The 24,242-nt window shown below is 47.7% G+C and overlaps 1 protein-coding gene across 3 annotated transcripts in view; it reads left to right on the forward strand.

Annotated features, from left to right (window-relative positions):
- The window catches only part of DAB2IP (DAB2 interacting protein), a 221,494-nt gene that overhangs the window by 96,486 nt on the left and 100,766 nt on the right, over positions 1-24,242 (forward strand). Inside the window, exon 1 of one of the 3 annotated variants that reach the window (XM_073640829.1) lies at positions 17,817-17,947. The exons of 1 other annotated variant lie outside the window; for it this stretch is intronic. The gene's annotated coding sequence lies outside the window, so the exon portion shown is untranslated. Of the gene's footprint in view, positions 1-17,816; positions 17,948-21,394; positions 21,576-24,242 lie in introns of those variants that run through there. One more of the 3 variants, XM_073640830.1, reaches the window with a different exon arrangement.

The following is a 24,242-nucleotide window of genomic DNA, read 5'->3' on the forward strand; positions in this document are numbered from 1 at the left end:
GGTGCAGTCGGCTGGCGGGATGATGCGGACATACCATATTTTTCAGACTATAATACACACTTTTTTCCTTCAAAATTTTGGAGGAAAGTGGGGGGCGTGTCTTATAGTCCGGATATACGGTTGTGGATGGTTATCCGGCTGTGGATGGTGAGGAAGGGGGGGTTGACAGTGGGTCACAGAGGCAGGAGCCGCTTGCTGCAGCTCACACTGTGCCTGCTGCTAAAGAAAATTAATATTCACTGCTCTCCACGCCCCATAGTCCCTCCCACCTCTATACACTGAAGTCGGCGGTGGGAGGGACTATGCGAGTGGGAAGGACTATGCGAGTGGGAAGGAGTGAATATCCGTGCTCTTTAATAACTGGCACACTGTTAGCCGCAGCTGCTCAGCTATTGTGTGCCCGCTACTAAAGAGCATGAATATTCACTATTCTTCACTCCTGTGGTCGTTGGGAACAGTGAATATTCATGCTCTTTAATAGCGGGCACACGATAGCCGAGCAGCTGCAGGAGCCGTGGCTGCGGCTGACACTGTGCCTGCTATTAAAGAGCATGAATATTCACTCCTCCCCAAGTCCATAGTACCGGGTGTCGGAAGGAGTGAATCTTCTGGCAGCTGACCTGAGCATGTGATGGTGCATGTCTATGACATCATGCGCTGCTCACATGCTGATGTCAGCTGCTGGCATCAGAACAGGACGCAGCACTGGAGCAGAGAGAAGGTGAGTAGGATCCTTTATTATTTTTATGTGTGCTGCGTGAGGGTGCCATGAATACCAGGATAGGGATAGGGAGGTGCCATGAATACCAGGATGGGGGGGGGGGTGCCATGAATAACAGGATGGGGATGGGGATGGGAGGTGCTATGAATACCAGGATGGGGGTGCCATGAATACCAGGATGGAGATGGGGGTGCCATGAATATCAGGATGGGGATGGGGTGCCATGAATACCAGGATGGGGATGTGCCATGAATAACAGGATGGGGATGGGGGGTGCCATGAATAACAGGATGGGAATGGGGGTGTGCCATGAATACCAGGATGGGGATTGGAGGTGCCATGAATACCAGGATGGGCATGGGGAGGTGCCATGAATATAAGGATGAGGATGGGAGGGAGCCATATTTACCAGGATGGAGGGCCATGTATACCAGGATGGGAATGAGGGTCATGTATATCAGGATGGGGGGGATATATACCAGGATGGGGGGCATTAGTTCAGAATTGGGGAACATTACCCCTATAACAGAGTCAGTAGCAGACTTCTCCCATAGCAGTACATCATGACCACATTTTTTGCTTCAATTTTTTTTCTATTTCTCTCCTCTAAAACCTAGGTGCGTCTTATGGTCTGGTGTGTCTTAATAGTCCAAAAAATAAATTGGACAGAATGAAGCTAGAAGGACACTAAAGGACGGACACTACAGACATCCCGATATTGTACAGCATCAATACACATTATATATAGGATTAAGTTTTTGTAGACCTGAAAGTCTGATAATCTGGAATTAGTAGACACATTCAGGATTTGCAGCTACACTCAAATACTTTATCATGTCTTTTCACGCTGCGTTGGCAATATGTGTCATGTGCACCAGGATAATTCCCCAATTGAAATTGCAGATATATATGATTAATGGATGATGGCCTCCATCACACAGAGACCTCTTGTAAAAGAAAAACGTCCTGTTCCCTTCTCTTTTATTGCATGTCCCTGTATGAGATTGTGCATCCTGCCAGGCCATTCTATACAGTAGAGAGGAAACTCAGAAATTCCAGGCAGAAGGGATATTTTTAGGAGCTCGATCTGGTGAATGGTATTTTCTTCCAGATTCGGTCATTTTCACTAAAACCACAACACGGAAATCTCAGGCCCGGGTTACAAATCTTCCCAGAGGGCGGCAGAAGAGGTATGCTGGGAACTTTTGCCTTGTAATAAACCTAATGGATTTTCATGGACTCCTCTCAGAGGTGCGAGAAGATGGCGACCCCATGAGCGCACTCATCATGTTACCTAAGCTTCCTCGCACGGACGCTCAATGTCAATTTAAAGTTTTGTTATCAAATTAAAGAGACTGAAGTCAACTGGTCTAGAAAGTAAGATGTCCTCTTCTACGTGCCAGATCCACCACCGAGAGAAGGCTGTTATATGAGGGACATGACAGCCACCAGCTCCACACTGACAGCTAATAGATACCAGAGAACACAGCAGGACGGATTCATAAAGTGACACTTAAAACATGAACACTGTATAATAATCTTACTTAGCTGCACACGGTATGTGTATACTTTGGCCTGACCTAGCATGGGGTCAGAGTTTCATGGCGATCACTCATCTTTTTGGAAACCCACCATGTCATTTTCTGAGCTAACGACAGTAGTGAATTCAACAGGATTGTGTAAAATAAAGGCAGAACTGTGGAGTCGGTAAGCCAAACCTCCGACTCCAACTCCTCAATTTCCATGACACCGACTCCTTCATACATGGCTCATGTTTAAGTGATAAATTTACTGTAGCACAGATTCATCTCAACTAAAAGTCTAGACCCTTAGATCAGGAATAGGACAGACATTTATAGGACATTTCATAACTATCCCAAATTCTTATGAAAAAATATTCCCCACAAACTGCATTGAACTACTGTACCCAATTTATTATATATTTTAGGAGTTGGAGTCGGTCCATTTTATACCGACTCGGATTCCACCAAAATGGACACCAACTCCACGACTCCGACTCCACAGCCCTGAATAAAGGACAGACTTGTTCCATCTTTTACGTCCCAACTGGTAGCTATGGGTGACACTAAAACTTTTACTTTATTAAACTCGATATTTAATATGGGTACCCAAAGAAAACTTATAGGGCTCCCGGACCCCCACGATCAGGCGAGTCCAGCACATGAACAGTTATTTTAGCTCACATCCCCTGCTTTATCATGAGGCTGTCCCCTTGTCAGTCTGGTCTCGCCCCTCTCCCAGTGCCTCAGGGTCACTGTGCCGCAGGTTCAGGTAGCTGATGGTGTACTGTGAGGTTTTAATGAGCGGCTGGGATGCTTCTCATTTGCAGTTATGAGCTCAGAATAGAGCTTTGCCCTTGAACATTACAATAATTTTACATGAGAAGCAAATTAATAACTTCAACTCAATCAGAGTTCTGCGGAGAGGAGATAATTGTTCTACTGAAGCCACATTTAACCTTGACTCTACACTCTGGGTGCTAACAATGTGCGGCAGGGCCAGGCGACTCAGGTGCATGAGCCGGTCCATAAAGTCAGGGTTCTCCGGTTTCCTCCCACACTCCAAACACATACTGATAGGGAATGTAGATTGTGAGCCCAAATGGGGACAGTGCCGATATTGTCTGTGAAGCGCTGTTGAATTAATGGCGCTATATAAGAGAGTAAAATAAATAAATAAATAGTGACAAAATACGGAACGTGTGAACGTGGCCTTAAAAGGAAAGTTGATTCCTGAAGTAACTGCGCAGTGTGTGGAGTTTGCCGCAACTGGTGGACTTACTCTGATAGGGTAGATAGGTAGGGGATATTTTTGTGCAGAGGTGTAACTAAAAGGAGTGCAAAATTGCCCAAACCTGGTCTATGAAGGGCCCCATATAGGATGACATGTACATGACGTCTCCATGACTGGTGCTCGTCTTCTCCAGCCCAAGAAATGTTTGCTTTGTGAACTTTACGGGCGCTGCCCCTTATCTCACATCAATCTTACCTGGGTTAATGATTCTGACTGTTGTGAGATGGTGACGTTATATGTTGTTTGCATCCCCGTTATCTGTGATATGACCATTATTATATCAGTGTAGCGCCTGCTTTACCTACAGCAGCAGCAGATGGAGTGGTACACTGTGCAATTATCCTGCAGATCTCGTCTTTCTCACCCAGGCCTTTCCTCTTACATAGATCACATCCACCTCTCTCTAAATCATAGCCCCTGGAATCCCCTAACTCACAGATATGACATTGTTACTGTGTAGTTTGCAGCACTCCATGAATCTTCCAGCTGGAGCAGAATTTAGTGCCGAGTTATGTCAGTGAATACCTGCTCCCTATAACACGATACGCCAGTCACAGCTGGAATGTTGGATATCGTCCTCATACTGCACACACATTATGCCGCCAGATATGCTATCACCATGGCAACCACTGATATCACTGTGAACTTTGGACAACAGCGGCGGAATTTACAGTCTGTCCTTACCGGAAACTGCCATTGTATCCCTGAGTCTCCAGTCACCCCACCCTGGCCTCCATTGTACTACTGGCTACTGACCCTATACCCTGACAATACACTTTAGATTATTACACCACTGACCTCTCTACAGAAGATTGCTCCTCTTTCTCTTGACAGAAAATTAGTGATATATCTCAAGTCTGCAGAATATTACACCACTGACCTCTCTTGAGCTACAGAGCATTGCTCTCTATCTTCAGACAGATACACGGCCATATATCCTGCAGATTATTACACCACTGACCTCTGTACAGATCTGCAGAACATTGCTCCTCTACTTCATACACGTAGTGATATATCATGCAGATTATTACACCATGGACCTCTCTGGAAATCTGCACAGTATTGCTCTCTACATCCTGGCAAATTATATTTTCTGCAGAACATTTCTCCTTTTCCTATTTTTCTAGAACAGGGGTGGGGAACCTCAGGCCAATGGGCCGTTTACGGCCCTCGATGACCTTTTATCCTATCCCCAAGCAGATTCCCGGGGACCACAGGACTTGGGTTGGCTGCTGTATTTTGACGTCCGCCGGCCCATTAATTTCTTCTTGCTCTGTGAGCACACGCACACAGTGTTCACCACTGAACGCAGAGGCACGTGCAATGAAAGATTATATCCAAACACCAGTGCCAGCGTCAGGACGCACAATGTGGGCGGAGTTAGCGTGTGATTTGTGCAGTCCCCGAAGGATGGTGTAAATATCCAAATGGCCCTTGGCAGAAAAAAGGCTCTCCACCCCTGCTCTAGACAGTGATATATTCTGCAGATTATTACACCTGACCTGAATTCTGTAGAACAAATTCCTGTCCACGAGAGAACCAGTGACGGCTTTTTGCGAGAGCGGTGATGTCACAAGACGTGTAGTGAGTGTGCTCCGTGTAAAAACTGGAACATTGACATTACTTGCCATGTATCCAGGACACTGATATGATATAAGGTGTGCTGGAACATTAGATTACAGAAGCCCTGCTGTAATATAACAAGGGATATTGGCTTGGAGTTCTGTAACCTGTATAGATCCTCTGCGTCTCACCTGCTGGTAGGGGGCAGACACTGTGCTGGAGGTATTTTCTACTCTCTATTGCGGGAATGATATGTGGTTTTCCTGTACAGGGAGAGTTGTGCACTGAGAATAGAGGTTATATTATAAAGTAGGAGGTTCCGCAATGAGGAGGCAGTAAATCGTGTCTGGACATGGATGGACTCCTGCTCCATCCACTACGGGCAACATGTGACGACCTAGTGTTATTTCATGGACACATATCTGAAAAATTCTGAATTTACTGGGACGCTGGTATTCACTGATGGCAGTATGATGTGTGAAATTCAGAAAAAAAAATGATGTAATGTGTAATTATATATCAACTTTGAAGTGTTTGGGAATGTTGTTCTGCCTGGATATCTCAGGATAGGAGGATGTATAACAGGTGAAGTCTTCAATAATAACCCCACAGAGACGAAGATGATCTATCATCAGCACATCTCTATACAATAAATCATCTATTGTGGTTGGTGCAAAATCAGAGATTCTCAGTCAGTGGAAACCACAAGATGCCTAAAGGGTGAACGCCCTACAATCCAGCTGGTGTTCCCAGGGTGCAGAATCCTCCAATGTCCTTATAGAGAGAGACACATTACCTGTGTACAAATATGTAAGGAGTAACATATAGAACTGCGTCTGCAGCTTCGGATGTGACTGCAGTATAAGGATCCTTGATGATTTGCCATAAACGAGTAGTGATCAATGATATAGTGATAGTTAACATTCAGAGATGCGTTTATATGTACTGATACCTTTTCTGTCATTTTGATCGGTAGTCTTTTCATCTATCTCATCCAACATAATGTTGATACATGACCAGATTCAGTCATGAATGGTGGTGAACCTTTGCTTTTTGGCCCTGTGCAGACTCAATATTTTAAGAGAAAAATTAGCAGAGCGTTGCAGGGCCTAGATGTGCTGCACAATTCTGGATGCGATCTCTCTCCAGCCGAAGTGTGTGGCATCTGGTCTTCAAACAAGCGTGGAGTACTGCCCGCTGTCACCAGTTCATACATCCAGACCTCATGCTGGGAGATAATCAGGATAAATGTATCCATCCTGATTACACATAATCTATTAGCATTTTAATCAGCCCTTTAGCGGAAGGTGACGTCTCCTTCACTCCGCTCTCCAATGTCTGCTGGATGCGTAGAAATATATCGGAACTTTAAAGTATTGCCTTTCTCACCAAATGTGTTGATGTCTCATGAAAGACACCTTGTATATGAGAATAAGCAGTACATGACTGTATTATTACCCTGACCCCACTGTGATCATTCACGGCCACAAGCACAGGAGGATGTCTCCATTGCCTAATGGAAGGACTCACTTTGTCCTCCATACACCTGGACTTCCAGGTGTGTCCTGCAGTTTGAGATTGAGATTTTGGTAAGCACAGACTTCTTTATTACTTTATAAACCTTCCAAGCGTCCATGCAATAGGTCTGACACAGTCATCTACGATTCTACCGAGATTTTCAGTCACCATTATGCCTTGGCCTAATAATGATTGACATCTGCCCAAGGTAAATGCGATCATGACATACTTGGCAAATCTATAGACTCTTGCGTCTAACTTTACACCAGCTATTCAATGGCTTACTTTATTATATAATTTGAGGCATTAAAAAACACATAATAGTTGTGACCGATGGCTGTTGGACAGGTTTTTGGTTGATGTAGCTTAGTAAATGCCCTCCACTGTTTCTAAGCACAACTAGTAGAATTGTGATTTCAGCTCTGGTTGTGACTGGAGTATGATAAATTAATGCACCTCTGCTGTATGTAAGTTTATTTCTGTTTGCTTTCTTTTCTGACGGGATTGGATCCCAGCCGTGGAGAAATGTGACCTCTATCTATGATAGGGGATAAATCAGTGAAGTGCAGTATATTGGGGAACCACAAACAGTCTGCTGTGCTAGGTGAAATACTCGGCTCTGCTACCTCTGTATAAACATTCCATATCAATGACTGATGACAGGAGCCGTACTGAGACCAGGGACCAATCTTGGGAGCTGTAGTACTGACAACATTGACCGATAACAGTAACCGTAGCACTGATGTTATTGACCAATGATATGAGTTGTAGTACTGAGCTCAGCGGCGGGTGACAGAAGCCGCATTACTGAGGTTGTTCAACAATGACAGGAGCTGATGGCTGAGCCTAGTACTGATGTCAGTGAACGATGACGGAGCTGTAGTACTGACATCACTGACCAATGATGGGATGTTATTGACTGATGATGGGAGCCATAGCATTGTGGTCAGTGAATGATGACGGCAGCCGTAGTACTGACATTATTAACCGATGATAGAAGCTGTAATACTGAGGTCATGGACCGATGTCAGGAGTTGTAGTACTGACATCAATGATGGGAGCTGTAGTATCAATATTTTATTCACCAATATCAGGAACCGTAGGAGTGAGTGGAGTGACCAATGACAGGAGCCATAATACTGAGGTCAGGGAACAATGTGGGGAGCGCTAACACTGATCTTATTGACCAAAGATGGAAGCCATAGTATTGAGATCAGTGAACGACAACAGAAGCTGTAGCACTAATATCTGTGACTGATGACAGGAGCCGTAGTACCGAGGTTATTTAACAATGACAGGAGCTGATGACGGAGCCCGTAGTACTTATGTCTGTAACTGATGATAGTAGCTGTAATACTGAGGTCTGAGATCATAACGCCAGCAGTAGTACCAAGGTTATTCACCAATGAAAGGAACTGTATCACTAACGTCCGTGACCAATGACGGGAGTCCATGCTATCCATGTGAGGTAATGGAGAAATAGCCGGATGGATGTAGTAATCCAGCAACAATGGAGGTGGCCAGAGCAACTGGACTGTACGTGGTGTCATCATTACGCCATCACTATAACCTGCACTGTGTGTGTGATGTCATCACTACTTCATCTATAGATCTTAAATTACTTTTGTGTTTTCATTGGCTGTCAGCCATAATCATCAACATTAACAGAAATAAACACTTGAAATAGGTCACTCTGTAATGACTCTATATAACATATGAGTTTCACTTTTTGTATTGAATAGCTGAAATAAATTTTAACTTTTTGATGATATTCTAATTTTGTGAGAAGCACGTGTGTGTGTGTATATATATATATATATATATATATATATATATATATATATATACACACATACACATATACACACACACACACACACACACACACACAGTATATATATATATATATGAGGGGTGTTCATTAAAGATTTCCCCTGATATAAGTCTCTATAGGTTATGTGCCAATTTGCAACTCAGAACTGATAACGGTCTTGATTTTACAGGTGCTGAAGTGGTGTGAGGTTTGATAATGGACCCAGTGGAATACAGAGCAGTCATCAAGTTCCTTAACTTGAAAGGCCGCACACCAGAGGAGACGTTCGATGAGATGAAAGAGGTTAAGGCTATGTGCCCACGATGCGGAAATGCTCAGGATTGTACATGCGTTTTCCTGCCAGGGACATGCGGAAGTGAAGCGTTCTTCACTTGCATTTCCGCATGCAGGTTGACAAGCGCTTTCCAAGCGATTTTAGCATCACTTGGAAAGTGCTTGTCAACTTGGTCACACTATATAAATCCATGCTAAGCATGGATTTATATAGTGTGACCCGAGTGAATGTCAAAAAATAAAAAATAAATATATACTTACCCTCCGATGGCCCCCGGTGTCTTGTTTCCCTCTGTCCCAGCTGCTTGCAGCGCTACATTGAAGGACCTGCCGACGTCAGCGTCGCGTGACCCGTCACATGACTATGACGTCAGCACAGGTCCTTCAGTGCATCGCGAACTGTTGGCATGAGAGGAGGAGCGCAGCGCGGGCCGCCAGAAGGTAAGTATATATTTATTTTTTATTCTATTTTTCACAGTTTCTATGGTACCTGGGTCCGGAGGAGAGTCTCCTCTCCTCTAGACCTGGGTACCATCCTCCCATTAGAACGCATGGAATGCGCATCTACATATATAGTGATGCGTAATCCATGCGATCTAATGCAAGTTAATGGCGGTGAAAACGCAGCACTTCCGCAAAATAATTGGTAGTGCTGCGTTTTTTTTCCGCAATGATAATCCGCAGCGGAAATCTCCGCAGCATGTGCACAGCACATGCGGATTATCATTGGGGAACATGGCAGGCCTTCTACAAAGCGTTTTTTAAGCGTTTCTGCAGCATTTTTGCCGCTGCGGAAACGCTTAAAAAACGCATCGTGGGCACACAGCCTTATGGTGATGATTCCCAATCGTATGATGTAGTCAAGAACTGGTATTTTAAATAGAAATGTGGTCGTACTTCGGTGCAAACAGCTCCAATTCCAGGGCGACCCCACTCTGCTATTGATGAACACACCATGCAGCAAGTGGAGGTCGCCATTTTGGAAAATCGCTGCATAACCATTCACCACCTTGCCCAAAATGTCAAGATTAGTGTGGGGTCCATGGAAAAAAATCATCCAAGACCATCTTCACATGCATAAGGTATCCGCTTGCTGGGTTCCCCAGCTGCTCACACCTTTCCAGAAGTAGGAACAAGTCGAATGCTCTCAGGCTCTATTGACGATGTGCCATGGAAACCAGGAGGACTTTTTCAACAGACTGATCACACAGGATGACTGCTGGGTGCATCACTATGATCCTAAGACTAAAGTCCAGTCAATGCAATGGAAGCATCATGACTCACCGCCTCCAAAGAAGGCACGTGCCCAACCCTTGGCAGGCAAGGTCATGCTCACAGTATTTTGGGACCAGCACAGAGTAGTATTGATGGATTTCCTAGTGAAGGGTACCATGATCACTGGGGCATACTATGCTTCACTGCTGCGGAAATTGCGAGAGGCCATCAAAACCAAGAGACATGGCATTCTCACCAAAGGTGTCCGCCTTTTGCAAGACAATGCACCAGTTCACAACTCACATGTTGCCCAAATGGAAACATGCTCCTGTGGCTTTGAAATTCTACCGCATCCCCCTTATTCACCCGATCTTGCACCATCGGACTTCCACCTCTTTCCAAAAATGAAGTTATTTTTGAAGGGCAAACATTTTCCAGATGATTAGATTCTGATTTCGGAAGTCTCAATGTGGCTTTTGGAGCAACCTGTCAACTTCTACAAGCTAGGTGTTTAGAGTTGCCTTATAGCGATGGGAGAAGTGTGTGTCCCTAGGTTTCATCTATGTAGAGAAGGACTAACTGTGCCAAGGTTTCATTGCTCTCAGTCCACAGGAAGTGGGTCAGGGGAAATCTTTAATGAACGCCCCTCGTATATATACACACAATACGCCTGTGCTTTTTACCAATGCTCTTATATACAGCCCAATGATATTATACACCTTTTACAATTTGTAACTTTATATATAGCCCATGTCATATTGTATACACCTCACCACCTGTGGTATTACATACATCTTCCTGTCATATATCTTCCAGCTAGGGTTTCTTTCTAGTCAGATATCTCAAGACTCCGGTCCCTTTCTGTCTTTCCTGTCAGATGTCCACGGCTCTGATCTCTGTTGCATCTTACCTCTCTGATATACCCAAATCCAGTCTCTCCTGTCTCTTAACTGTCAGATATCTTCTGGCTCTGGTCTCTTTCTTGTTAGATATCTTTCTGTGCCATTCTCTGTCCTGTCAGATATGTCCCAGCTCCGGTCTCTCTCCTGTCAAATATCTCTGGTCTCTCTCAACACTTTCCTGTCACATACAGGTGCATCTCACTAAATTAGAATATCATCAAAAAGTTAATTTATTTCAGTTATTCGATACAAAAAGTGAAACTCCTATATTATATAGAGTCATTACAAACAGTGATATTTTAACAAAAATAAACACTTGAAATAGATCACTCTGTTTGTAATGACTCTATATAATATAGGAGTTTCACTTTTTGTATCGAATAACTAAAATAAATTAACTTTTTGATGATATTATAATTTAGTGAGATGCACCTGTATCCCCCGGCTCCAGACTCCTTCATGTTAGAAATCCTCTGACTCCTGTCTCTCTCACTTTTTTCCTGTCAGATATGTCCGAGCTCTGATCTCTATAGCCTTTTTCCTGTCAGATGTCCGCCAGCTCCAGTCTCTCTCACTTCTTTCCTGTCAGATATTCCCCGCCTCAGGTCACTTTTGCCTCTTTCCTGTCGCATATCTCCCGGCTCCAGGCTACTTCGTCTTAGAATCCTCCGACTACGGTCTCTCATCTTTTTTCTGTCAGATATCCCCCGGTTCCGGTCTCTTTTGCCTTTTTGTTGTCATATATCCCCCGACTCCAGTTTCTCTCGCCTCTTTCCTGTCAGATCTCCTTCAGCTCCAGCCTCCCTCATGTCAGATATCCTCCGATTCCGGTCTCTCTTGCTTCTTTTCCTGTCAGATATCCTCCAGCTCCGGTCTCTCTCGCCTCTTTCCTGTCAGATTACTTCCAGCTCCGGTCTCTCTCGCATCTTTTCCTGTCAGATATCCCCGGCTCTGGTCTCTCTCACTCCTTTCCTGTCAGATATCCCCAGCTCTGGTCTTTATGTCCCCTTTCCTGTCAGATATTCCAGGCTCCGGTCTTTCTCGCATCTTTTCATGTCAGATATCCTCCGGCTCCAGTCTCTCTCGCATCTTTTCCTGTCAGATATCCCCTGGCTCCAGTCTCTCTCACCTCTTTCCTGTCAGATATCCCCGGTTCCGGTCTCTCTCACCTCTTTCCTGTCAGATATCCCCAGCTCTGGTCTTTCTGGCCTCTTTCCTGTCAGATATTCCCGGCTCCGGTCTTTCTTGTCTCTTTCCGGTCATATATCCCCTGGCTCCGGTCTCTCTCGACTCTTACGTGTCAGATATTTCGGCTTCGGTCTCTCTCTCCTTTTTTCTGTCAAGATATCCCTGACTCAGGTCTCTCTCGCCTCTTTCCTGTCAGATATACTCCGGTCTCTCCCACCTCTTTCCTGTCAGATATCCCCCGGCTCCGGTCTCTTCTACCTCTTTCCTATCAGATATCCCCAGCTCCGGTCTCTCTCGCCTCTATCCTGTCAGATATCGTCCGGTCTCTCCCACCTCTTTCCTGTCAGATATCCCCCGGCTCCGGTCTCTCTCACCTCTTTCCTGTCAGATATCCCCAGCTCCGGTCTCTCTCACCTCTATCCTGTCAGATATCATCCTGTCTCTCCCACCTCTTTCCTGTCAGATATTCCCCCAGCTCCGGTCTCTCTCGCCTCTTTCCAGTCAGATATCGTCCGGCTCCGGTCTTTCTTGCCTCTTTCCTGTCAGATTACTTCCAGCTCCGGTCTCTCTCGCCTCTATCCTGTCAGATATCCCCCGGCTACGGTCTCTCTCGCCTCTTTCCTGTCAGATATCGTCCGGTCTCTCCCACCTCTTTCCTGTCAGATATTCCCCTGGCTCCGGTCTCTCTCGCCTCTTTCCTGTCAGATATCCCCAGCTCTGGTCTTTCTGGCCTCTTTCCTGTCAGATATTCCCGGCTCCGGTCTCTCTCGCATCTTTTCCTGTCAGATATCTGTAGGGCTCCAGTCTCTCTCGCATCTTTTCATGTCAGATTACCTGCAGCTCCGGTCTCTCTCGCATCTTATCCTGTCAGATATTCCCCGGCTCCGGTCTCTCTTGCATCTTATCCTGTCAGATATTCCCTGGCTCTGGTCTCTCTCGCATCTTTTCCTGTCAGATATCCTCTGGCTCCGGTCTCTCTCGCCTCTTTCCTGTCAAATATCCCCTGGCTCCGGTCTCCCACCTCTTTCCTGTCAGATTACCTCCGGCTCTGGTCTCCCTCGCATCTTGTCCTGTCAGATATCCTCCGATCTCTCCCACCTCTTTCATGTCAGATATCCCCAGCTCCAGTCTCTCTCACCTCTTTCCTGTCAGATATCCCCAGTGCTCTGGTCTCTCCCGCCTCTTTCCTGTCAGATATCCCCAGCTCTGGTCTTTCTGTCCTCTTTCCTGTCAGATATTCCAGGCTCCGGTCTCTCTCGCATCTTTTCCTGTCAGATATCCTCCGGCTCCAGTCTCTCTTGCATCTTTTCCTGTCAGATTACCTTCGGCTCCGGTCTCTCTCGCATCTTTTCCTGTCAGATATCCCACGGCTCCGGTCTCTCTCGCATCTTTTCCTGTCAGATATCCCACGGCTCCGGTCTCTCTCGCCTCTTTTCCTGTCAGATATCCCATGGCTCCGGTTTCTCTCGCATCTTGTCCTGTCAGATATCCCCGGCTCCAATCTCTCTCGCATCTTGTCCTGTCAGATATCCTCCGGCTCCAGTCTCTCTCGCCTCTTTCCTGTCAGATATCCTTCGGTCTCTCCCACCTCTTTCCTGTCAGATATCCCCAGCTCTGGTCTTTCTGGCCTCTTTCCTGTCAGATATTCCCGGCTCCGGTCTCTCTCACATCTTTTCCTGTCAGATATCCTCCGGCTCCGGTCTCTCTCGTGTCTATCCTGTCAGCTATCCTCCGGCTCCGGTCTTTCTTGCCTCTTTCCGGTCATATATCCCCTGGCTCCGGTCTCTCTCACCTCTTACGTGTCAGATATTTCGGCTTCGGTCTCTCTCTCCTTTTTTCTGTCAAGATATCTGTGGCTCAGGTCTCTCTCGCCTCTTTCCTGTCAGATATTCTCCGGTCTCTCCCACCTCTTTCCTGTCAGATATCCCCCGGCTCCGGTCTCTCTCACCTCTTTCCTGTCAGATATCCCCAGCTCCGGTCTCTCTCGCCTCTATCCTGTCAGATATCGTCCTGTCTCTCCCACCTCTTTCCTGTCAGATATTCCCCCGGCTCTGGTCTCTCTCACCTCTTTCCTGTCAGATATCGTCCGGCTCCGGTCTTTCTTGCCTCTTTCCTGTCAGATTACTTCCAGCTCCGGTCTCTCTCGCCTCTATCCTGTCAGATATCCCCTGGCTCCGGTCTCTCTCGCCTCTATCCTGTCAGATATCCCCTGGCTACGGTCTCTCTCGCCTCTTTCCTGTCAGATATCGTCCGGTCTCTCCCACCTCTTTCCTGTCAGATATTCCCCTTGCTCCAGTCTCTCTCGCCTCTTTCCTGTCAGATATCCCCAGCTCTGGTCTTTCTGGCCTCTTTCCTGTCAGATATCCCCGGCTCCGGTCTCTCTCGCATCTTTTCCTGTCAGATATCTGTAGGGCTCCAGTCTCTCTCGCATCTTTTCATGTCAAATTACCTGCAGCTCCGGTCTCTCTCGCATCTTATCCTGTCAGATATCCCCTGGGTCCGGTCTCTCTCGCCTCTTTCCTGTCAGATATCCCCTGGCTCCGGTCTCTCCCACCTCTTTCCTGTCAGATTACCTCCGGCTCCAGTCTCCCTCGCATCTTGTCCTGTCAGATATCGTCCGATCTCTCCCACCTCTTTCCTGTCAGATATCCTCCGGCTCCAGTCTCTCTCGCATCTTTTCCTGTCAGATTACCTTTGGCTCCGGTCTCTCTCGCATCTTTTCCTGTCAGATATCCCACGGCTCCAATCTCTCTCGCATCTTGTCCTTTTAGATATCCTCCGGCTCCAGTCTCTCTCGCCTCTTTCCTGTCAGATATCCTTCGGTCTCTCCCACCTCTTTCCTGTCTGATATCCCCAGCTCTGGTCTTTCTGGCCTCTTTCCTGAGATATTCCTGGCTCCAGTCTCTCTCTCGCATCTTTTCCTGTCAGATATCCTCCGGTTCCGGTCTCTCTCACCTCTTTCCTGTTAGATTACCTCCAGCTCTGGTCTCTCTCATATCTTTTCCTGTCAGATATCCCCGACTTCGGTCTCTCTCGCATCTTGTCCTGTCAGATATCCCCTGGCTCCGGTCTCTCTCGCAAATTTTCCTGTCAGATATCCCCAGCTCCAGTCTCTCTCACCTCTTTCCTGTCAGATATCCCCGGCTCCGGTCTCTCTTGCATCTTTTCTTTTTCAGATATCCTCCGGCTCCGGTCTCTCTCGTATCTTTTCCTGTCAGATAGCCACTGGCTACGGTCTCTCTCGAATCTTTTCCAGTCAGATATCCCCGTCTCTGGTCTCTCTCGCATCTTTTCCCGTCAGATATCCCCTGGCTCTGGTCTCTCTCGAATCTTTTCCTGTCAGATATCCCCGGCTCTGGTCTCTCTCGCATCTTGTCCTGTCAGATATCCCCTGGCTCCGGTCTCTCTCCTCTTTCCTGTCAGATATCTCCGGCTCCGGTCTCTCCCACCTCTTTCCTGTCAGATATCCCCGGCTCCGGTCTCTCTTGCATCTTTTCCTGTCAGATATCCTCTGGCTCCGGTCTCTCTCACCTCTTTCCTGTCAGATTACCTCCAGCTCCGGTCTCTCTTGCATCTTTTCCTGTCAGATATCCTCTGGCTCCGGTCTCTCTCACCTCTTTCCTGTCAGATTACCTCCAGCTCCGGTCTCTCTTGCATCTTTTCCTGTCAGATATCCTCTGGCTCCGGTCTCTCTCACCTCTTTCCTGTCAGATTACCTCCAGCTCCGGTCTCTCTTGCATCTTTTCCTGTCAGATATCCTCTGGCTCCGGTCTCTCTCACCTCTTTCCTGTCAGATATCTCCGGCTCTAGTCTCTCTCACCTCTTTCCTGTCAGATATCCCGGCTCTAGTCTCTCTCACCTCTTTCCTGTCAGATATCCCGGCTCTAGTCTCTTTCTCTTTTCTGTCAGATATCCCGGCTCTAGTCTCTTTCTCTTTCCTGTCAGATATCTCCGGCTCTAGTCTCTCTTACCTCTTTCCTGTCAGATATCCCGGCTCTAGTCTCTTTCTCTTTCCTGTCAGATATCTCCGGCTCTAGTCTCTCTCACCTCTTTCCTGTCAGATATCCCGGCTCTAGTCTCTTTCTCTTTCCTGTCAGATATCTCCGGCTCTAGTCTCTCTCACCTCTTTCCTGTCAGATATCCCGTCTCTAGTCTCTTTCTCTTTCCTGTCAGATATCTCCGGCTCTAGTCTCTCTCACCTCTTTCCTGTCAGATATCCCGGCTCTAGTCTCTCTCACCTCTTTCCTGTCAGATATCCCGGCTCTAGTCTCTTTCTCTTTTCTGTCAGATATCCCGGCTCTAGTCTCTTTCTCTTTCCTGTCAGATATCTCCGGCTCTAGTCTCTCTTACCTCTTTCCTGTCAGATATCCCGGCTCTAGTCTCTTTCTCTTTCCTGTCAGATATCTCCGGCTCTAGTCTCTCTCACCTCTTTCCTGTCAGATATCCCGGCTCTAGTCTCTTTCTCTTTCCTGTCAGATATCTCCGGCTCTAGTCTCTCTCACCTCTTTCCTGTCAGATATCCCGGCTCTAGTCTCTTTCTCTTTCCTGTCAGATATCCCGGCTCTAGTCTCTCTCACCTCTTTCCTGTCAGATATCCCGGCTCTAGTCTCTTTCTCTTTTCTGTCAGATATCCCGGCTCTAGTCTCTTTCTCTTTTCTGTCAGATATCTCCGGCTCTAGTCTCTTTCTTGTCAGATATCCCGGCTCTAGTCTCTTTCACCTCTTTCCTGTCAGATATCCCGGCTCTAGTCTCTCTCACCTCTTTCCTGTCAGATATCTCCGGCTCTAGTCTCTTTCTCTTTCCTGTCAGATATCCCGGCTCTAGTCTCTTTCTCTTTCCTGTCAGATATCTCCGGCTCTAGTCTCTTTCTCTTTCCTGTCAGATATCCCGGCTCTAGTCTCTTTCTCTTTCCTGTCAGATATCCCGGCTCTAGTCTCTCTCACCTCTTTCCTGTCAGATATCCCGGCTCTAGTCTCTTTCTCTTTCCTGTCAGATATCTCCGGCTCTAGTCTCTCTCACCTCTTTCCTGTCAGATATCTCCGGCTCTAGTCTCTTTCTCTTTCCTGTCAGATATCCCGGCTCTAGTCTCTTTCTCTTTCCTGTCAGATATCTCCGGCTCTAGTCTCTTTCTCTTTCCTGTCAGATATCCCGGCTCTAGTCTCTTTCTCTTTCCTGTCAGATATCCCGGCTCTAGTCTCTCTCACCTCTTTCCTGTCAGATATCCCGGCTCTAGTCTCTTTCTCTTTCCTGTCAGATATCTCCGGCTCTAGTCTCTTTCTCTTTCCTGTCAGATATCCCGGCTCTAGTCTCTTTCTCTTTCCTGTCAGATATCCCGGCTCTAGTCTCTTTCACCTCTTTCCTGTCAGATATCCCGGCTCTAGTCTCTCTCACCTCTTTCCTGTCAGATATCTCCGGCTCTAGTCTCTTTCTCTTTTCTGTCAGATATCTCCCTGCTCCGGTCTCTTTCCTGTCAGATATCTCCCTGCTCCGGTATATTACCTGTCAGATATCTCCCGGCTCCGGTCTATTTCCTTTCTGATATCCGCCGGCTCCGGTCTCTGTTATTTCTGTGTCGCGCGCTCTGCACTTTCTCCTCACAGAGGAGGCGGGATGATTCGGGTTCTGTACAAACAGCGCCGCGGGCGGAACAACGAGAGACTCCGCCCCCTCCAGTCACTGTGGACACGGCCGGGATGTGCGGACACCGGGGAGCCGTGACCGGGGCCGGTACCGTCTACATACCGGGGGACACCGAGGAGCGCTGACCGGGCCTGTACCGTGGACCTACCGAAGGGCTCCCTGGAGCCGTGACCGGGGCCTGTACCGTGATTATACCGGAGGATACCAAGTAGCGCTGACCGGTACCGCGTACTTACCGGGGATCCGGTACCGTGGACCTACCGGGGAAGCCGGGGCCAGGTAAGTGATGATTGTGGCCCTTCCCCCAATATACCGACCTCCTGTCACCATCTCCCCTATATACCGCCATCTCCTCTGTATACTGCCCTCCCCCAATATACCGACCTCCTGTCACCATCTCCTCTATATACCGCCCTCCCCCCAATATACCGACCTCCTGTCACCATCTCCTCTATATACCGCCCTCCCCCCAATATACCGACCTCCTGTCACCATCTCCTCTATATACCGCCCTCCCCCCAATATACCGACCTCCTGTCACCATCTCCTCTATATACCGCCCTCCCCCCAATATACCGACCTCCTGTCACCATCTCCTCTATATACCGCCCTCCCCCCAATATACCGACCTCCTGTCACCATCTCCTCTATATACCGCCCTCCCCCCAATATACCGACCTCCTGTCACCATCTCCTCTATATACCGCCCTCCCCCCAATATACCGACCTCCTGTCACCATCTCCTCTATATACTGCCCTCCCCCCAATATACCGACCTCCTGTCACCATCTCCTCTATATACCGCCCTTCCCCCAATATACCGACCTCCTGTCACCATCTCCCCTATATACTGCCCTCCCCCCAATATACCGACCTTCTGTCACCATCTCCCCTATATACTGCCCTCCCCCCAATATACCGACCTCCTGTCACCATCTCCCCTATATACCACCCTCCCCCCAATATACCGACCTCCTGTCACCATCTCCTCTATATACCGCCCTCCCCCCAATATACCGACCTCCTGTCACCATCTCCTCTATGTACCACCATCTCCTCTCTATACCGCCCTCCCCCCAATATACCGACCTCCTTCACCATCTCCTCTATATACCACCATCTCCTCTCTATACTGCCCTCCCCCCAATATACCGACCTCCTGTCACCATCTCCTCTATATACCTCCATTTCCTCTATATACCGACCTCCTGTCACCATCTCCTCTGTATACTGCCCTCCCCCCAATATACCAACCTCCTGTCACCATCTCCTCTATATACCGCACTCCCCCAATATACCGACCTCCTGTCACCATCTCCTCTATATCCTGCCCTCCCCCCAATATACCGACCTCCTGTCACCATCTCCTCTATATACCTCCATCTCCTCTATATACCGACCTCCTGTCACCATCTCCTCTGTATACTGCCCTCCCCCAATATACCAACCTCCTGTCACCATCTCCTCTATATACTGCCCTCCCCCCAATATACCGACCTCCTGTCACCATCTCCTCTATATACCACCCTCCCCCCAATATACCGAGCTCCTGTCACCATCTCCTCTATGTACCACCATCTCCTCTCTATACCGCCCTCCCCCCAATATACCGACCTCCTGTCACCATCTCCTCTATGTACCACCATCTCCTCTCTATACCGCCCTCCCCCCAATATACCGACCTCCTGTCACCATCTCCTCTATATACCGCCATCTCCTCTGTATACTGCCCTCCCCCCAATATACCGACCTCCTGTCACCATCTCCTCTATATACCGCACTCCCCCAATATACCGACCTCCTGTCACCATCTCCTCTATATCCTGCCCTCCCCTCAATATACCGACCTCCTGTCACCATCTCCTCTATATACCTCCATCTCCTCTATATACCGACCTCCTGTCACCATCTCCTCTGTATACTGCCCTCCCCCAATATACCAACCTCCTGTCACCATCTCCTCTATATACTGCCCTCCCCCCAATATACCGACCTCCTGTCACCATCTCCTCTATATACCACCCTCCCCCCAATATACCGAGCTCCTGTCACCATCTCCTCTATGTACCACCATCTCCTCTCTATACCGCCCTCCCCCCAATATACCGACCTCCTGTCACCATCTCCTCTATGTACCACCATCTCCTCTCTATACCGCCCTCCCCCCAATATACCGACCTCCTGTCACCATCTCCTCTATATACCACCATCTCCTCTCTATACTGCCCTCCCCCCAATATACCGACCTCCTGTCACCATCTCCTCTATATACCGCCCTCCCCCCAATATACCGACCTCCTGTCACCATCTCCTCTATATACCGCCCTCCCCCCAATATACTGACCTCCTGTCACCATCTCCTCTATATACCGCCCTCCCCCCAATATACCGACCTCCTGTCACCATCTCCTCTATATACCGCCCTCCCCCCAATATACCGACCTCCTGTCACCATCTCCTCTATATACCGCCCTCCCCCCAATATACCGACCTCCTGTCACCATCTCCTCTATATACCGCCCTCCCCCCAATATACCGACCTCCTGTCACCATCTCCTCTATATACCGCCCTCCCCCCAATATACCGACCTCCTGTCACCATCTCCTCTATATACCGCCCTCCCCCCAATATACCGACCTCCTGTCACCATCTCCCCTATATACCACCATCTCCTCTATATACTGCCCTCCCCCCAATATACCGACCTCCTGTCACCATCTCCCCTATATACCGCCATCTCCTCTATATACTGCCCTCCCCCCCAATATACCGACCTCCTGTCACCATCTCCCCTATATACCGCCCTCCCCCAATATACTGACCTCCTGTCACTATCTCCTCTCTATACCACCCTCTCCTCTATATACCGCCCTCCCCCCAATATACCGACCTCCTGTCACCATCTCCCCTATATACTGCCCTCCCCCAATATACCAACCTCCTGTCACCATCTCTACATACTACCCTACTGTAGCCCCCCATAACCCCTCTCTTTCTGGTCACATGCTCTTCGCAGTATCATCTTAGTATTTTTGTGTTTTAGTTTCAGCCATTTGGGTCCCAGTTTGTGATCTTCTCTCAGACCTGGGGTGTTTGCTGGGTGTAGGGGCCCTTCACCTGTTCTGAACAATTTCATTGGATCTTGGGGCTCCTATTGATCTTCTGTTATGTGGGGACTGTGGCTGTAGAACTTGGTATTGGTCAGGTTGTTGGGAGACCCCACAATATGTAACCTGCACTTTGATCATCAGTATGAGTCGCCGACTTCAGGCCGGTGCATTGTGGGAAGAGATGACCTGCGCTTTTCGGGCGCCCTGTATCCATTCATCTATAGCCACATGTATATGACCACCTGGATCCAAATCTATCCAGCTGATTCCATCAATAATTACTGTATCCAAGTGTACCACCCATGGCCACCTGTATCCACATGTAAAAAGTTATACCAACAGAACTAGAAAAGAAAAGTTTTAATCTCATTTAGTTACCTGGAACCTTTGAGGTGTGAGGCACAGCCTTCCTCAGTAGGCGCTGCTTCTCTCTGTATGTGGTGCAATTGGTGGGGTATGCTGTGAGGTACACAGAGCTGCTGTTGTCGTGCTCCCCTTGTCTGGCGTTTGGTGAGGATGTGCTGACGGCGGCTGACTCACCCTCTTGCCTCTTTGTCATGGCATTGTTTGCATAGCTGTGCACATTGGTTTGAACATGCCTCTTCCTTCCAGCTGCCTCATTCCATGTTCTGGCCCTGCTGAGTCCAGAGCAGCGCTCATCGCCCCGGGACACACATTTTACATGGAGAAAGCATTGCTGCTAGCCAGAAAAAGGTTAAACTCCCAGCTTAACCCTTCACCTGCCGGCCTCGTTCTGCTCCTCTTCTATAGTCACCAGTCGTCATATTTTTAAAGGGTGAGTTCCCCCCATAGTTCACAGGAGTGGCTGATATCAGTTACATATGGTGTAATGTCTGGAGGTTATATCAGTACTGGAGCGTTATAGGCGGGGCTGCTGATATATTATAAATAATGCTACTAGTGGACAGCAGTGCTCTGATTGGCAGTATGCTGGAGTCTTATTGTTGATCACTCAGACTAAAGACCTTTTACCCGGGATGCTGATCAGCTGGTAGTAACTATCGCACCGATCATGGCCCAATGTTTAGCTGCCAGGGATGAAAAGATAAAAGGCTCATAACAGTGACTGTATTGCTTATGAGACCTAAACTCCGGTGTGTTGGAAGCACATCTTCCTGGTGTGAGCCTCCTGATACCCATCCTCCAGGGATGTGTTGCTGCTTGCTCGCTCCCTTGTTCTTGTCTATGTGTGCTTGGTACTGTACATATTATCTGTCCTCCTCCTACACTACAAGGTCACGTGCACACATTGAGTGTTTGGTCAGTATTTTACCTCAGTATTTGTAAGCCAAAACCAGGAGTGGGTGATAAATGTAGAAGTGGTGACGTGTTCCTATTATACTTTTCCTCTGATTGTTCCACTCCTGGTTTTGGCTTGCAAATACTGAGGTAAAAAGTGCACCAAGTTCTGATAGTGTGAACGTGGCCTAAGAACCCAGCAGTTAGGAATCCCCGCCCCCCCGCCCAAGATGACTTCTGGTCTTCTCTGATTTCCTGTAGTGTACAGGATGATGGGTAGGTGATAGTCCTCCCTGATGCCCCAGTGGTCAGATCACTCCCTGCTGATCACTAGCATCCAGCCCAAAATGGCGTCTCTGATGTGATCCGGACGCTGATTGGTGTTGATGGTTTGGTGGGCCGAGCACTCGTCTGGTGTGAGGATATGTGGACTGCAGCTCTCCTGCTGAATTCATCTCTGTACTTGTTTCCAGCACTTTATTGCTCTGAGCCTCTGGGAGGAAATGTTATGGCCGGGGGCGATAGAAACATCTTGTATTTTATATGACGTCTCTGGTAACCTGCTCATCACAGAATTGTGTACTGGTCTCCTGTAAATCATGTTACATAGGACATTACTGGTTCGGGGGGTGCGCTCATTCCTCTTTTGCATATACTGGGATGTAATATCACGGGTGTACAGGCTGTAGGTACTGGGGCTGTGGATTCAAGTGATCTTCATGGCTGCATTGAGTACAGGATTGTGGGATCAGTATTTCGGGGAGGGTGGAAGCAATTAATCTGTGATCTCCTTGGACAATACTCATGTGTTCTTCTGATCCATTGGGGTTTCAATCACAGAGGACGACAGCCACCAGCAATGGGTGAAGTGATTCCACGTTTGTTTTATATGATGGTAATGGTGACAATGGGACACGGACCCCTGGAGAACACAGTGCACGTGGTAAATAACCCCTGATATGAGGTCATCATCGTTAGCTAGTAACCTGTGTATCTTCCAGTATACCGGCTGTATACTTGACCAGTTCCTTCGGAGACAGTGTTGTACACGTTCTGTATATAATATACCTCGCTGCTGTGTGTGATTTGGCATCTTATGATGGGATGAATATATCTATATGCCCCCTGCGGAGCTGGCCATTTCACTTTTTTTTTTTCATCTATATTGAGGCAATTACATCACAATGGCTCTTCGGTGTTTTGCAGCAGTTCTGATCCTCGCTTTACACCATTCATTCCCTTTCAGACATCACTATTGAGATTCATTGTGGAGCGGATGGATCATTTTACATTTTCACGCAGCATCACACAGCTGAATTTCCTCTGGGGACGGTACAGTTGATTTAAGTGATTTTCTGCTTCCATAGCTGCAGTACTGTGAAAAGGAGGATATGAAGATGGGCATGGTGAGCAGGACATACAAAGAGCAGATACATGGCAACATGGCAGATTAGTCACTGCTTTACCCAGGGTTCTTACCATGTTTCACATCTGGACCCTGAAGTTTGTTCTCTGCAGTGGGAAGCAAATGAAATAGTACTGTACTGCCCTGTCCCCTATACCATGATGGGCAGGAGGGGGCGGCGTCAGGCCGTGACATGCAGCAATCATTGCAGACTCATCTTCTTTTGCTGGATTGTACTGTGCCGATGTATTTCTGTAGTATTGAATTCAGTATTGCCAGCACCACGCCCTCTGTCCAGCTGAATTCACAAGTCGGTGTGGGTATATGGTGATGTGTTTCTTCTGGCTCCTGTGCAACAGCATTATTTGGTAGATTTATCAAATAGGTGATAGTCAGGGGAATGGTGATTGTCATCACGCATGTTAGCCAGGCCCAGGTATAACCATGAGACAGGAACGGACAAGTCCAGTTGCACATCACATGCTCATTGCTGTGATTAATATTTAGATTTGCTCAGACCACCACCAGCAGCCATAGCTGATTACTGCCTCCTGACAACGGGCACAAGTATAAGGCTAAGTGCCCACGATGCAGAAATGCTCCAGATTTTTTCCTGAGCGTTTCTGCATTTCCCTGGCAGAAAAAAACGCATGCGGATTGTACATGCGTTTTTCCTGCCAGGGACATGCGGATGTGAAGCGTTCTTCCCATGCATTTCCGCATGCGGGTTGTCAAGCGCTTTCCAAGCGATTTTAGCATCACTTGGAAAGTGCTTGACAACTTGGTCACACTATATAA

Source organism: Phyllobates terribilis, unplaced genomic scaffold (genome assembly GCF_046119375.1).
Source record: "Phyllobates terribilis strain yellow unplaced genomic scaffold, ASM4611937v1 Scaffold_7__3_contigs__length_470593459, whole genome shotgun sequence".
In the NCBI taxonomy this organism is placed as follows: domain Eukaryota; kingdom Metazoa; phylum Chordata; class Amphibia; order Anura; family Dendrobatidae; genus Phyllobates; species Phyllobates terribilis.